The following is a 16,874-nucleotide window of genomic DNA, read 5'->3' as shown; positions in this document are numbered from 1 at the left end:
TAATAATAATAATATAAATATTAATAATAATAATAATTCTTTACATTTATACACATTTCTCAGTACTCAAAGTGTTTTAGTGAGTGGGGAGCCACTTCAACCACCACTAATTTGTGGCATCCATCTGGATGATGCAAGAGAAGCTATTTATGTGTCAGTACGCTCATCACACATTAGATATTAGGTGGTGATTTGGTGAGAAAGAGAGGTAGCCGATTAGAGACAGGGTATGATTAGGTGGCCAGAATGACTAGGCCTTGGAGGACAATTTCTCCTGGATATTGGGATACACCCTGCACTTTATCAAGGATGCCCAGGGATCTTTTGTGACCACAGAGCATCAGGGTGTTGGTTTTATGTCTCATCCACAGGATGGTACCATGTTTACAGCACAGTGCCCCCGTAACTACAGTGGGGCATTGGCATCCACATTCAGACCACAGGGTAATCACCCCCTGCTGGCCTCATTAACACCTCTTCCAGCAGCAACCCAATACTTGATTTTTGCCAAACAAATTACAAATAGCTTTTATAAAAAGTAAGGATACAGTATGTTTTCATATGTGTTTAATCTTACAATGTTACTTCACTTGATGAATAAGCATTACAATATGCTATCGTTTCTCCTCAGAAGTTTGCACTGTGGAGTTGCAGTACTCAGTCCCACATACTTGCTATGATCCAGAGACCTCCATATTACAAAGAAACTGTTTCATCTTGATTAAATAAAAACAGATCCCCATTCCTTTCGAGGATGAGATTGCTTCTGAAAGACAAACACTACGCTTTTGTCTATGCAACATTAGGCTGGATTTGTTCTGGATTGTGCCTGGATTGTTACAGCAATTCTATATTTTGTTATTTTAGTTCATGTTTCTGTTTGGTTCACATTCCATAATACAGTATTACTCTCCTATGCATAATTTGAACTGTAAAACCTGTCCTCGTCCAAGACCCCTTCTCAATCCCTGTTTTTAATAGTATCTACTCACCTGTTCTCACAGTCTGCAAAAACATCAATGTCAGCCTTGTTTTGGATGTCATCCTTGTTTAGTGGATTTCATTAATTATTCAGTGTTGTGTGCTAGAATCTACAGTATGTGAGTTCATTAAATAATAGCATAATTTACTATGGGCAGCATGGTGGCTCAGTGAGTAGCACTGCTGCCTTGCAGTTAGGAGACCCAGGTTTGCTTCCTGGCCTTCCCTGCGTGGAGTTTGCATGTTCTCCCCATGTCTCTGTGGGTTTCCTCCCACAGTCCAAAGACATGCAGGTTAGGTGCATTGGTGATTCTAAATTGTCCCTAGTCTGTGCTTGGTGTGTGGGTGTATGTGTGCCTTGCAGTGGGCTGGCGCCCTGCCCGGGGTTTATTTCCTGCCTTGTGCCCTGTGTTGGCTGGGATTGGCTCCAGCAGACCCACGTGACCCTGTAGTTAGGATATAGCGGGTTGGATAATGGATGGATGGATGGATTTATTTTACAGTATTTTCAACAGCACAGAGGCAAAAGAAGCTTAATATTTAAGGGTAACTAAAAAAGAAAATATGTTCAAACCTTTTCAGGGCATGTGGGGTGTAATACAGCAGAGACATAGGTGCAGCATAAGTGGAAGTAAACTCCTCTGGAAAAGTACGTAAATAACAAGTGTCAGAGTGAATAACTGTAAAAAGTAAGCTGCCGTGAAAATGTAGAATTGTATTGTAAGCCGGGCCAGTGTGAATTAATGAATTTCTGATGATTTCCAAAATTTTATTTTGCGTATATCTGCTGCCCAGTAGTAAGACTGACGGTACGGTAGTGTCAGGCCACCTTCTGCTTTAGATCTTTGTGAAGCTGCCATTCGAATTTGTGACTGTTTGAGCCTAATTTCTTAAAGAAAAATTTGTTTATGTATTAAGAAATATTCTGGAATAAATATGGTAGTTTAGGGAGAACATTCATTTTGACAGTGTTAAGTTTCCCTGCTAAGGTCAGATAGTGGATGGACCATTTGTTAACATCTTGTTTGATTTTATCTATAGCACTTCTAAAATTGTATTGGAAATGATATTTATATTAACTTGTAATGATACTTAAAGTGTTTTGATATTATGAATCTATTGTGATCCAATCTATTATGATGTACAGGAGAATTCAGTTGGAAAAAAAACACTTTTTCAGAATAAATTTAAATCCAGAATTTTTTTGAAATTCTCCTTACTGGTTTAAGACTGCTGATAGAGATGATTGTATGTCTGATACATAAAGCATCATATCTTCTGCCTATAGTAATATTTTTTGTGATAATTCCCTTTTATTTCTGCTTTCTTTCAGAGGTGAATGTCTGATGGTTCAAGGAACAGAAAAAGCATTCTTGATAGTGTGAACCCTTGTCAAGTACCTCTTTCTAATCTGAAGTAATCTGAGTGTGTGCTATTAGTACAGACTAAAAAAGTAGTAAGTAGTTTACTCCATGCAGGTATACCTGGGCCAAGCCCAGATCTATGCAGTGTAATAAATCGATAGTCCCTTTTGACTCGCTTTTGACTCATTTGACTGTTTTCTAGTGAAAACGTTTTTGGCATCCAAAGATATTAAGACTTCTGGTGAGTCAGAATTTGTGGGAGAGTATGTTACATTAATCAGGTGGCAAAGGTTTGAGGCTGAGTGTTTTATCTAAGTTCTCTCTTTTTCAGATAGACAAGAGGTCTCACATAGTTTTCTATATTTCTTGTTTATTTGGTTTTAAATTTCTTATAACAACATTGAATTTCTGAACCATATTTTTACAATAGACCACAGCTTTAAATTACAAAAAACAAATTAAAATACCATAAATCGACAGTTCCTAAAATATCCACACATTGATACCAATTCAGCGCACCAAATATGAAGACTTCCTGCTTTGAATGCTGTACTGTTGTCAATTAACAGTATTTTGGAATAACTGTTCTTTTTCTCCAGATAGCCGCCTTTGTGGATTTATTCAATTGATGAGCAAAATGTAGCAACTTCAATGTGTCTACTAAATTGTTCTGGATGTAGGATGACTATTTTCTCAGAGCACTAAATGGTGAATGAAGTGAGTGCTACTGGAATGTAGTCATTTATATCCATCACTGTTTATTTCTTGGAACTATGTAAGAAAAATAATGTGCTCCTTGCAAAATTACTTTAACTCAATAACATTGACTTCCTGTTACAAATTCTGGAATAATATCTAGGAGAGGTTGGTCTGGAATTTAATTAAAGCATTCTGAAGGGCTAAATGTCTTTAGTTGCAAATGTTCTGATAGACTTTCTCATATGCTTTGGATGATTGTTATACTTTAGGACCCAGCTGTGTTTCACATTCATCTCTTCATGCCATTTTCCTGAATTATTATCTGATATAAAGAAAAATTCGAAGTTCCTTCTATTATGGGAAGGAAAAAGTCCTCCGAACAAGATGCTGTCAGTTTGGTTGGCCATTGGTGCAAGGTTCTCTCTGTAGAATGCAGTGTAAAATTTTTACCAGAAATAATGAAGCTTAGGAATTACCTGTTGTCACGCACGCGCGAGTAGGAGACCGCGGACGGATTTGAACGCACCTGGGAACACATTCGCCGGCAGGGAATGGCGGGGTACTAACTTTCTCCCTCTGCTTCCTCTTAGGAAAAAGGACCCTCCGCCACCATAAGCCGGGTTTTGACTGCAGTACTGTACTTCCGCCCTTCCTCCGCCATCTTGTCCTGACGTCATCAATCCCATCCTCCCTCACGGTCCTTCCCAGCATCCCCCCACTTCCGGCTCCTCCCTAATAAAATGGCCACCGACGCCATGATACGGCCTCGCGCATATGAACAGTTTTGTTTATGTTTTGACTTTATATTTTGAATATATATTGTGGATTCTCGACAATATACGGGGCCGGAAAACCCCAAACCTCTTTTACACTGTACACAGAAAACTGTCTAAGAACTATTCTAGATTATCCAGAATATTCTAACATGTTTCTGCATACTTCCTTTTGATCTTAGAAGAAATAAATAAAATAATAAATTCCTTTCAGAATCCCCTTTTTTGGGGAGGTTTCAGATTTGATTGTGCTTGTAGACCATTGGTTCTCATCCTGTGGCCCCTCTACCTTGAACATGCAGCCTGGACATGCTCCTGGATGTTACTGACATGCAATCACAAATCATTTGCATTGGTCATTCCTCTGCATGTTAATGTTTACCAGATTATACATAATTCCCTTGTAATTTGAGTGCTTTATTATGTAATCAGATGCAAATAACACAAAACAAACTGTCTAATCTCCTCAGTTTTTTTCTTAATGGGTTGTAGAAAAAATGTCAAAACCATGTATTTATCTGACACCTAAAATCTCTTAACTGTCTTACTGTCTGTTTTGTACCACATTTATTCAGCCTTATGGATGCCTATCAACAGATTGGGGCTGTCTTTACTTTCACTGTTTTACTAGCAGTGGAAGGCTTCTCAATAGCAACCCCTTCAACCCTTAAGGGACCACAGCTAGACAAGGAATGGAGAGTTCATATGGTTCTTGGCCATGCTAGTATCAATTCAAACAGATACATTGAGTTTAAGCCTTTACTTAAAAAGTATATTTATTTGCATTCAAACCAACAGCAGCAGATTAAAGCAATAAGAATTACCGGTATACAACCTTGGTTGGTTAAGTCTTCATATCAGCAACACACCACAAGTGGTCCAGTCCCTCAGTTACATATTAAATATCCATAATTGAAAATGAAAAGAAAGATTTCCTGTGGGAGAGTGTTGGCTGTTTTTTAAGTACCAAAACAGTCTCCAAGAGCAACTTCCCTCAACCACCCAAGAACAGTTTGGTGACGTACTACACCTTTTCCGGCATGATGAAGCACCGTGCCATAAGGCAAAAGTGATGACTGAGTGGCTGGGGGAACAAAACATCAAACTTTTGGGCCCATGGTCAGGAAACTCCCCAGACCTTAATCCCACTGGGAACTTGTGGTCAACCCTGAAGAGGCGGGTGAACAAACAAAAACCCACAAATTCTGACACTCCAAGCATTGATTATGCAAGAATGGGCTGCTGTCAGTTAGGATTTGGCCCAGATGTTGATTGACAGCATGCTAGGGCCAATTGCAGAGATCTTGAAAAAGAAGGGCCAACACTGCAAATTTAGACTCTTTGCATGAACTTAATGCAATTGTCAATAAAAGCCTTTGAAACTTATGAAATGCTTGTAATTATACTTCAGTATATAGAAATATCTGACAAAAAGATCTATAAACACTGAAGCAGCAAACTTTGTGAAAACCAAAATTTATGTCATTCTCAAAACGTTTGACCATGACTATATGATCTGACTCCCTATTTATTGACGCAGCTTGGCTGAGTATGATCCTTCGAAAAAACGATGACAACAACACCAGTCACACTCAAACGAAACACTAAGGGGAACGTACTGGAGTGCTCGACAGGCTGAGGGCTTGAGCACACCAACCACCACTGTCCCGATGTCCTATGTGGTAGTTGATTGTTTTCCAATTATATTTGTTGCAAAATTTAATTTTATATCCTAAAGTAATAACGCACATTTGGCTAATTGACTTAATGTAAAGATATTTCCCAGTAATCTAGGGCATTGCAGCCTGAGACAAGCAGACAGTTGCAGCTCTCTGCTTCTGTGACTGCCTCAGCCTGTCAGTACTGAGGTATCCTGCTTATAGGCTGAGACAGGAAGCTATGCATCCAGTTTTACTGATAAAGGAAGGTGTTGCAATGGCAAAGCTTACATACTATGCTGGTAATGAATGATCTCTCTCTAGGTTAAAAGTATGTGTTTTCTCTCCATGGTCACTCATAATTTTGTAAGGCTTGTTTTATATTGTGTTCAGCTAGCAACAGGAAGCAGCCAATGAAGATCGAAATTTTGTGTGATGGAAGTAATCTAATTTTGTTACTTTTACTTGTGTATAAAAAGACTTGAACTAGCAGAAAGGTGGTGTGTGTCTTGTGGCAGTGTGCTGTAATAGGAGTGCTCCTTCTTCGAAGAGAATAAATGGGATGTGATTTAAACTTCCTCCTGCCTGTTTTCTCTTGGAGGTTTAGGTTCACCCCTAGGTGAAAGTCATTACTACCACACCTACTAGCTAATGTCCAGTCACTGGAGTATAAGCTGGGCAACATAAGAGCAAAGATAAAATTTTAGCAAGACATTCGGGACTGCAGAATCTTTTAACTTACAGAGACATGAATAACTCTGATGGTACCAGATCATGAAATTTGGCCTGCCAAATCTCTCTCTGATTATTCTGAGGACAGAACAGAGAAGCAAATCAAAAGGTGGTGTATGTCTAATGATTGACAATAACTACTGCAACAAGAGGAATGTAGTGTGTTTTATCACGCTACTGTTTGCCTGATCCTGAGCTCCTGATGATTAAATGCAAACCATTTTATCTTCCATGGAAGTTTACATCTGTTATTGTCATGGCTGTGTAAATTTCAAATCAAGCGGACACTGACACTGCCCAGACAGAAGTGTATGAAACACTCATTCACAACCAGAAAAATAATCTGGATGCTGCCCTCATAGTGGCTGGTGATTTAAAGCAAGGCCAGTTTAAAAAATGTATAAGCGCATTACATGTTGTTTCAGACAAGACAGGACACTAGATCAATGCTTTACTCCACCTAAGGAAAGCTATAAAGTACAGACATTGCCTCCTTTGGACAAATTTGACCATGCTGCCATCTTTCAAATGATTAGATATATATAAAAGTTAAAGCAAGATATTTTTTCAATTTTCAGTTTTCCAGTTTTTTGTTTTTTTTTGCCTACTGCTGTCTTATCTTCCTGCTTTTAGCTGCTAGAAGACCAGTATGATCTTCTGCTTCTATAATCCATTTGATTTAAGGTCTGTGTATTTTGAAATGTCCTTTAGCACACTACTATTGTAAAGAGCTTTTATTTGGGTATTTGTAATTCTTTTTTTTAGCTTGAACAACTTTGACCATTCTACTCTGCCTTTTCTCATTAACGACAAGTTTTTAGACAGAAGTTACTGCATATATATATATATATATATATATTTTTTTTTTTTAAATTTATTGCACTATTTTCTCTTAAATCTATAAAATTGTAGTGTGTGTGAAATCCCAAGAGGGCATCTGTTACTGACATCCTACAATCAAAGGCTTCTTAGATTTCATAGTCATAGTTTCTTACCCATTCTAAATTTTAAGTAACAAGCAAACCTCTTGATTCTGTCTGTGTGCTGTATATATGTCAAGAGTGGCTGTTTACAGCAGCAAGCCATTTCTGTTAATGAGCAGGTGTACATAATAAAAGTGCTCACCGAGTTTATGTTTTACTGAACCTATGAAAAAATGTGACTAATTCTAGAATGTGGAACAGGTGTGCTCAGGATATACACATTTAATGGCAGGCCATATGTGAGTCTGACTGACAGCCATGCATCATGATATTTAGTGGAAATGAGAAGGGCATGAATTTCTCATAAAAATGAATAATAAGGAGGTGGAAATGTATAATGAGTATGAAGACAGCCACAGATTTTAATGAAAATTAATGTGCATTTTCAGATGAACATTTAAAGCAAGTAGAGAAATGTTTATTTAGGCTGTAACTGGTGACTAATTAGAGACTGCCTTTTGCAAAAATGTGCAGTATAAATCAAGTCAACTGAGACTGTGATATTGCTAGCAGTGGTCTTAATTGAAAAATGTATCAAAGTCTTGCTTCCTTATATTGTTATATACTTGGTGCATTTATTTTAGGAAATACCTTCATGATATTTGTTTATTTATATTTTACATTTTAATCAAACTGCTTCAGCCTGTGACTCAGACTTATCTTCAAGGTTATTCTTGTCCTATACTACTTTGCTCTGGCTCAGAGATTGAGCTCATAATTAATATATTTTCATTTAATTAATTTTCAATTTGTGTATGTTTATTCTGCACACACATTACACTCACACCCACATATATATACAGTATATAATTGCTTTTCATGATAATTTTATACTGGCTGACAAAATGGATGTATCATTGCATGATGCTGTTGATGTATCATGATGAACACCATTTTAGCAGAGCTGAAAGTTAACTGTCGCCCACATAGGTAGGCATGAAAGTTATAAACCAGTACTTCATTTTATGAAGTTCTTATATTCTATTCTGTCAGCACCTAATGCAAAAAGTTTTATATCTGGGAGATTCTCTTTCATAACATATTGACAGTCGTTAATGAAAAAAGAACTATAATCTATTCCATAATATATTTTTGATATGTAATAGCATATTCAGGAATGTAATTTCTGTATGTTACTTTTTTTAAAGATACTTGATCAAAGATTTGTAAGTTGTGGTGGCCTTTTTTTCTTTCATTAATTGTTTTTTCTTTTTACCATTAAAGGGGATGTGGCTGCATTACTTATTTTAGTCAAAATACATTCAAAGCAGTGAACACGAAATGATTAGTGGAATAATTGTTATTCATCTGTCCCACCACCTTAAAAAAAAAAAGGAAATGTATAAAACGGGTATAATGGTGAGATTTAAATTTCTCAGTGTATATAACTTTAAATCCTGTTTTGCTCATTTTTTTTGTAATTTGGCACTTCTCAATGACATATTTTCTATTACTTTTTATCTTTTTTTTGCTATTTGGATGTAATGAAACAATGCTATTATAGGAAGTACATTGTAGGCTGGACTACTGATGTGTTGCATGTAATAAAGAATTTTATTATTATTATTATTAAGTGTGTTCACATGTCTATTGATGTGTGATATTACAATGGCCACTGTATGTAAGTGTGATGTGATGAATGAGTAACAGTTCTAACTTTTCTTTCCATTAATCTTGAAACTAATTTCAGAATCTAAGTGACATATACTGTAAATAGGCCTTGTAAAACCTAACAGTAATTGAAGAGTTAAGGCCAAACCCTGTAAGAGGCATCCTAGTGGTATCTGAATTATGAACAAATATATCGTCTTAGCTGATAATGAAACTTTATTGAGGAGAGTAATTAACTAAGTTCATAAAACTTGAAAGGAACAAAACAAATTATAAAGCAAAGTATAATGATAAAGATAATAATTTCATATCTACAAGGAAAATATATAAATACAAGAACTGAACACAATGTCAGAAGCTTCGGCAACAACGAGGGAAATCTAACAAGGGAAACAATGGTAATGTCAAATTTATTTATATGGCACATTTAAAACAACTTAGGAATGCTGTGGCTAAAGTTCTTTACAATAATAGAATAAAAGAAAAACATAAAATTAACATGAATAACATAAATAGAAATAAAATAAATAAACATAAATAAAATTAATAAACAGAAGTAATGTTACATGATCATAATGAGGAAACCATCAGTATTACTGAAGGTCATGGAGTCTTTAATCTTGTTTTGAACAGTTCAATTGTAGACGACTCCTTTATTTAATGAGGTAAAGAGTTCTACAGACGAGGAGCAGCAGCTGCAAAAGCCCTGTCCCCCTTAGTTTTACACTTGGTACGAGGGACAACCAGAGACAACTGACCAGAAAATCTAAGCACGCTAGATGGCTGGTGTAAAACACACAATTCGGATAAATAGGCAGGAGCAAGCCCATGTAAAGATTTAAAAACTAGCAACAAGATTTTAAAATCAATTTGAAAACTGACAGGCAGCCAGTGTAAAGAAGCTAATATTGGAGAAACAGAATCAGACTTTCTTGCCCCAATAAGAAAGAGAGCAGCAGCATTCTGAACCAATTGTGACCTGCGTATCAGGGATTTGTTAAACCCAGAATACAGTGAGTTGCAGTAATCAAGGCGAGAAAAGAAAAAGCATGAGTAGCTTTCTCAAGATCCCTTGAAGATAAAAAAAAGGCTTGCTCTAACCTAATAGATGAAGCTGGAAAAATCAACTCTTGACTACAGAATTAACCTGTTTCTCAAAAGAGAGGTTACTGTCTAAGATAACACTAAGATATCTAAGCCTTTAAATATTAAGCCTTTGGACTGTGTATAGAATATTAAGTATAGCATATTATATCTCTGCCACTAAAAATTATCATCTAAAACTAGGTTTAAGAATAGTGTGTATGAAAACAATCTGTTATTTATCAGAATTATGGAAAGCATTATGTTGTTGCTAAAAGTTATGCAAATTTGGGCTTCATTGCAGTGTCTTACTGTATGTTTCAAAAATAACTTAATGGTTTAAGTTTAGTCCTGGGGGACCATCTGTGACTGCAAGGTGTTGTTCCAACTAGTCACTTTTTAACTGGATTTCTACCTTAATTGCACAAGCTTGTTATTGTCCAGCTTCTGTGTTTTCTTGGAACAATCCAGAAATTGCAAACCGATTATACTAAACTACTGATAGTTTACCGAATGAAACAAGCATTTATATTTATAAAATAGGAATTAATTCATTCTTTTCTATGCTGCTTTTCAATTTTTTTTTACATTCTCTGGTTATTTAAGTCATTTATTACTAATATGCAAACAAGTGAAGTTGCTGTCCTCTAGTGTTGTTTGGTGTCTGATGTTCTATTATTTTTTTCTGCAATGAATTTTTTTTTAAACATGTTAATTAGATGTAGTCAAAATGTTTATTTTTTGTTCTCATTAACAACAGAAAACTTTGAAACTCTTTTGAATAATACAGAAAAATGCATTTGAAGTTTACAGTGTAACTCATTCACGTTCCAGCCTCGGGGTATACCTTACTTCTTGATTTTGTGACTTCTCTCATCGCACTAAGAATCATAGTTTGCTTTCAGGAGTGATATATTCACACTAATCCGAGACAGAGGCTGCAGGCATGATGTCAGGAGTAGGGAGTCGGGCAGGGTCCTACTCTCAGGCATGGCAGCCTCCGTTCAAGTCTGTCTACTTCTGTATTAAAGTTTTTCCTATTTCATTAGTACATGGGTAGAGCCACAGGGGACGGCTGGTATGTATATATATATATATATATATATATATATATATATATATATACACTGTGGCACATGGCCAGGACCCATTCCTCGGTTAGGACGCCCCTTGTACACTGGATCTGGGGGAGCAGCTATGGGATCCACACTACGTCCCCCAGAACACTTTGTGGCATCCCTCCTGAGTTGGCATCGGGGCCAATATTTTGGAACACCAAAGCTCATTCCTGTTGGGCTCCGTGGCCACCGGCAGGGGCAGCTGTATGGCCTAATAAGCTTGTCTGGGTGGGAATGCAGCCACACCCGGAGGCACAGCCGGAAGTAGGTCAACAAGCACCTGCAGCACTTCCAGGTGGGCTATAAAAGGAGCTGACCATCACCATTCTGGGTGCCAGAGTTGTGAGGAGGAAGACAAAGCTGCCTTGGAGAAGTGGAGAATTGAAGGAAAAGGAGTGTTTTTTGGGTGTTTTTGGCGTTTTCTTTGGTGGTGTTTTGGGACTGTGTTAGGGCTGAGGGACAAGGGGAAGATGTGGCCACCAGCTGAAGTATATATATATAATATATACACCCATACATACAATAATATTGAAAAGTTTGGGGTCTCCCACAAATTTTCAAGTGTTTGATAGAAATTGATACCTTTTATTATCAAGATATCATAGAATTGAGCCAGACTCATACTTACTGTGTAAAATGGCTATCAGAGTTTGAAATGATTTTTAATTTATTATTCACATATTGCTACAAAGCCCCATTTTCAGAAGCAACTTCTTCAGTGTCCTAATAGTAAACTCCCTTAGGTTTTTCTTCATTAGTCATGATTATATGCAAATGTTTTATTAGAGATACCTTTGTAATTATGTTAGCACCACTAACACCTGTTATTCTTTTCAATTGTTTTGCAAGGTACTGGCATTACAAAAATTCCCAGTGTAGGTCTTACTCGTGCTGTTGAAACAGCTCTGACATGGACTCAAGAAGACCTTTGAATTTGTCCTGTAGTGTCTAGCACTAAGACGTAACCAGCTGATCCTTTAAGTCCTTTAAGTAAGTTGCAAGGTGGGGCCTTCATGGACTTTTTTTTCAAGCACATCCCTCAAATTCTTGATTGGATAATCAATGTTATTCACTTAATCTGTCAGTGGTTATATGTACATGCAATGTGGTGCATAAAGCTTAAAAATGGAACATGTGTGGCACAGGACAAGCTCAGGACCCTGTACACGGTCCCTATTCAGTAGAAATTGAATCATGTTTTCTGTTTGAGGAAAACTGTCTTTAAACTGTCTGAGAGTCCCAGGACTTTAGGGGCTGTATAGGATTTTGCAGTTTAGGGACAAAGTGAGTTACTGGACATGCTCTAACCCAGCATTCCTATAGCTAATGAATGGTAGCTATTCACTCCAGAACTAAGCCTAATAGTCATAACAGTCTGTTCCTCGAGTCTAGAGTCTGCTCCCAGTTTCTTATATATTATGAAGGATATGTTTATGGTATTTTTCTCATCATAAATCCCAGAATCTTGTCCATTAAAGCTTTACTGACCAGACTGAATTAATTGCTGACCCTTTCTCCAGAACAGATGGTCTATAATGTAAATAGGTAATTGAGCAATGAATATTCCCTAATTTTCCTAAAATCTACATACTGAAAGTAAAGTCAAATCATAAAAAGAATCTGAGCTTGAACCTAATAATAAAGGTTTAAACAATAAAATTTGAAACAGCTTTAAATATATTATTTTTAAAATATTTTTAAAATATTTACATTAAAAAATACCTAATCTGTGTGTGGGTGTTGGGAGTAGATGTCTTTATGTGTGTCTGCACAATCAAAGCTTATATATCTATTTCAATGGGTTTAGTGAAAACAATGCTGTACACAGTATCAATTCTGACTCATTTTTGTATACTATTTTGTCACATACAATTATCCATTGTCTTTCTTTTTACATAGTATGGGGTACAGCCCGGACACAGACAGGTAGACATGTTGGTTCACCACAAACGTTTATTGGCAATACTATTTACAGTGCACAACCCAGTGCTGCAGCACCAATCACCCCTTCAAGTCCTGGCCAACATAATGCCTTGCTCAGTCCTCAGACCACCTCCACTCCTCTCCTTCGAGCTCCGTCCACTTCCACCCGACTCTTGCTGTCGACTGGAGGGAGGCGGCCCCTTTTATGCATGCCCGGATGGGCTCCAGGTGCTTCCTGAGGAGCCTCCGCCGACATACCCCTGTGTGGCGGAAGCACCAGCTGCGTAACCAGAAGTCCTCCGGGTTTTCCTGCTCCTCTTCGCCCCAGCACTTCCTGGTGTGGCGGAAGTGCCGAGGTCCAGGGCTTCCAAGGCATTGGGGCGCCCCCTGGCGGTGACCATGGGCCCCTACAGGGTTGGGCTTTCAAGCCCTTTACCCGTGGCCCCCAACACAACCAGGGCGGTTGCCCCCTCATGGTCTGGCGGAGGCGCAAGCCCTCCTCCGGTCCTCCTGGGCATCCCGGCTGGGTAACCCCCAGCCGTCCGCCACAATAGATAATTGAATAAAGCTAACTTTAAGATAGTGGAGTCTGAAGGAGCATAATATTAGACAACCTGACCAGTACTACAGTACATAAAACATGGTATCCTTATATGAACAAACTTGTTTAATCCAGTTTACAGATGTTAGTGAAAAGTCCTAATTTAACACCATAGGACTTACAGAAGAAACCAATTCAATATGGGATTCTAGTCCATTAAAGAGCTCACAACCAAAATGAGCAAATGCAGACTTACCAGTTAGGCTAACATACATTTTTGGGGATGTGGGAGAAAACATAAAGTACTAAAGGGAATAATGCACAATATGTATAAAAGCTGTGGCCTGGCTATGTGTTTGAACCCAGGAGTCAGCCTCACTATTTCATAGTGTTTTATGTCAGATAGGTAATAATAATTTATGTAAAACAGTCTGGGACATAATCTAAAAAGCTATAGACATCAAAGTTCCAAAACACCTATCTCCTCCATTTTCTCCATATAAAAGTGTTAGACAAGATGTTCTGGCACAAAGGGGCAACACTGATTTAATATCATAGGTGTCATCTACATCCAAGAGCAATGCTAAAGAAATGTTGGCCTGGTAAAATTGAGTTGAAATTTTCATGTCATGTGCATTTGTGTCTATCCATTGCTACAGGCTTTACTTGACTCATCTGTGTAAACTGTTGCCTATGGTGAAAGTCATAGCAAAAACCATAATCTTACCAAACACCTCAAGAAATCATAAACATATACTTTTTATTTTATAAAATGAACTGACAAGCAGGATATCACAAAATCAGATGCAATTGAAACGTAATAATCTTCATCTTCAAACTGATTGTAATATCTGTTTACTGCATCCACACCAGCCTATGCAGAGAATGCAGTATCCCCATCCATTCAAGGCATAATGCCAGAGTCTGTCTAATGAGAAGCCAGCTTTACAGAATTTTTTTGCAAGCCAGGAGCAAATGTGAATATCATTCAAGATACTGTTTTTGCCATATTTTAATGGAAGACAGGGAGACTTTTGTGTTTTGAATTAAATTAGTCTTAACCAATGCATTCTAGCACTATAGTCATGTTTTCATTTTGATTATTTATCTTCATTTTTGTCTTCTATGCTACTTAATCTTGAAGGTTTTTATTATAAAGAAGAATTTAAATGTGCCTTGTCATTCCACATACAATAACAGAAATATTTTCTATAAATTAAAACAAAAAGTCTCCAATGTGCCCTACCATACCTATCATACTCTATTGAAAACCACAGCTTTATTGCCACCAAAGATCAGGATCTTTAAATGTTTTCAAGAATTTGTTCAAATAAAAGTATTTCTATGATCCTCTGCTGGGGAATAGTTTGATATGAACGACCAATCTCAAAACTAAAGCAAAAATCTTTTGCCCCCAAACACAAATGTTTCCTGACATTTGATTAAGGGACATTCTGTCATTTGTTGATTTCTTCAGATTAAGAGCGTTGTTTCAGCTTGTGTTTTTGATTTCTGTTAGCACTAATTCTGACTTTCCTGCATATACTGTACAAGCCTTGCTATTAAAACTGAAAATTTCTAAGACAAAAAAAAATGACTGAGGGTATTCTCAGTTTTCATATGTCAGTCAATGCTATGAACAGAAGATCTTTGATTAGGACTATGGGAATGTACTACCCTTTCAAGGCACAAGAACACGTTGGACAGTAGGAAAACATGAATACTCTAAAATGAATTATGAAATATGAATTATGCACTCAAAGTTCTTTCCATAAACACTTAACCACATAAATCCTCAGAGGTGTGTATTTTCAGTTTTTTATACACATTCTAATAACTTCTTACCACCTGGCATTTATTGCTAACTAGCCACCAAACCTATGGCGAGCTCATATGTAATGTCACCCTAGGCAGTTCTTCTCATCTAAAACAGCTGTGGGTCAGTTAGATGTTCCAAGTTGAGTGCTTGTACTAAATAAATCATCAAAAGATCAAATTTGGTATGCCTATTAATTTTAAAATTCACATTATTAGGGGTGTTTTAAATTTCAGTGGGAAGTAATTTAAAATAATTTGGCAGACAGACTGTCACATAAAAAGGCATGATCTATATATATAATTCACTAAGGCAAGACAACTATGGAAAGCACGCCGGAAGGGGCATGGATTCACTAAGTCGCCGACAAGTGAGACACCTATGGCGCACGCAGGAAGGAGCCACACCCACCAACTTCAAGGCCATTGGATACGGAGACAACTTGCAGGGCCACGCCCACCAACTCGGACACGATGACACAGAAAAAATGGCATCATTTATATTTGTTTGTCGTAGAGGCCACATGCAGTGCAGGTCAGGTTAATGTCATGTCATGCACCTCCGAACTACGCTGACTGTTCTTAGAGGCATGTTTCTCGGGGAGCTGAATCGCCATATGCAGCGTGTGAAACGGTTTGCGAGGGGTATCCCATGGGGTCTGAGGTTAAAACACAATGAAGTAAGCAGTTTAAAAAACGACTTTTCGGTTATGACGCACGACCGCGTGCACCATAGCAAACTGTTTTACACGCTACATACAGCTATTCGCATCCTCAACAAACATGCGTCTTCTTAGATGCTCCTGCAGGAACATGGAAGACGTTTTCCTGCCCACCAACACTCCTTTTTCACCGGCCGGCGTCTACCCTCGCTCTCTAGGCATTCACACTGCCTCCCCATTTGTCCGGACGCAAAAACTCACCGACCACTCAGTTAGTCCCTTTAGTCTGTGGTAAGAGTCCACATGCATGTCTGAGCCATGCGGCGTTTGTTATGCTGCGGGTTCACTATTGTTGAGTTCCATCTTTTCATTCACTTACTGTTGTATTCTCACAACAACCCATTTTAGACATCTCGTGTCTTTCCAGAAGTGTTTAGCATTCAATAAATAATTATGCATGAGATTGACCGTGTGTCTACCCAGCGCAGAGAGGCGTGGGTAAGCCGTTGAACCCCATTCGGGCTGCAAGCCGTGGAATTCCCACTAAGTGTGACTCATATGCTCCCACTCATTACGTCTCTACCCTTTATGCACACCCCCCTCCTACCGTGGTCAGGTATCGTGGTGGATTATATATAGAAAAGCAGCCAAAACTGAGGGGTATCCCATGGGGTCCTTAAAACATTCCTTTACAACTGAGGTTAAAATACAATGAAGTAAGCAGTCTTTAAAAACCGAGTTTTCGGTTACCACGCATGACCGCGTGCACCATAGCAAACTGTTTTACACGCTACATTCAGCAATTTGCATCCGCGACAAACATGCGTCTTCTTAGATGCTGTGAAGGACAGCTGGGTCCCATGCCCGACAGGGATGCCCCTGCTGCTTATGTTCCGGGGGAGCCACCATGGGACGCTTGGTGGCAGCCTCC

The sequence above is a fragment of the Polypterus senegalus genome, chromosome 10, assembly GCF_016835505.1.
Source record: "Polypterus senegalus isolate Bchr_013 chromosome 10, ASM1683550v1, whole genome shotgun sequence".
In the NCBI taxonomy this organism is placed as follows: domain Eukaryota; kingdom Metazoa; phylum Chordata; class Cladistia; order Polypteriformes; family Polypteridae; genus Polypterus; species Polypterus senegalus.
This window is presented reverse-complemented; position numbering follows the sequence as displayed.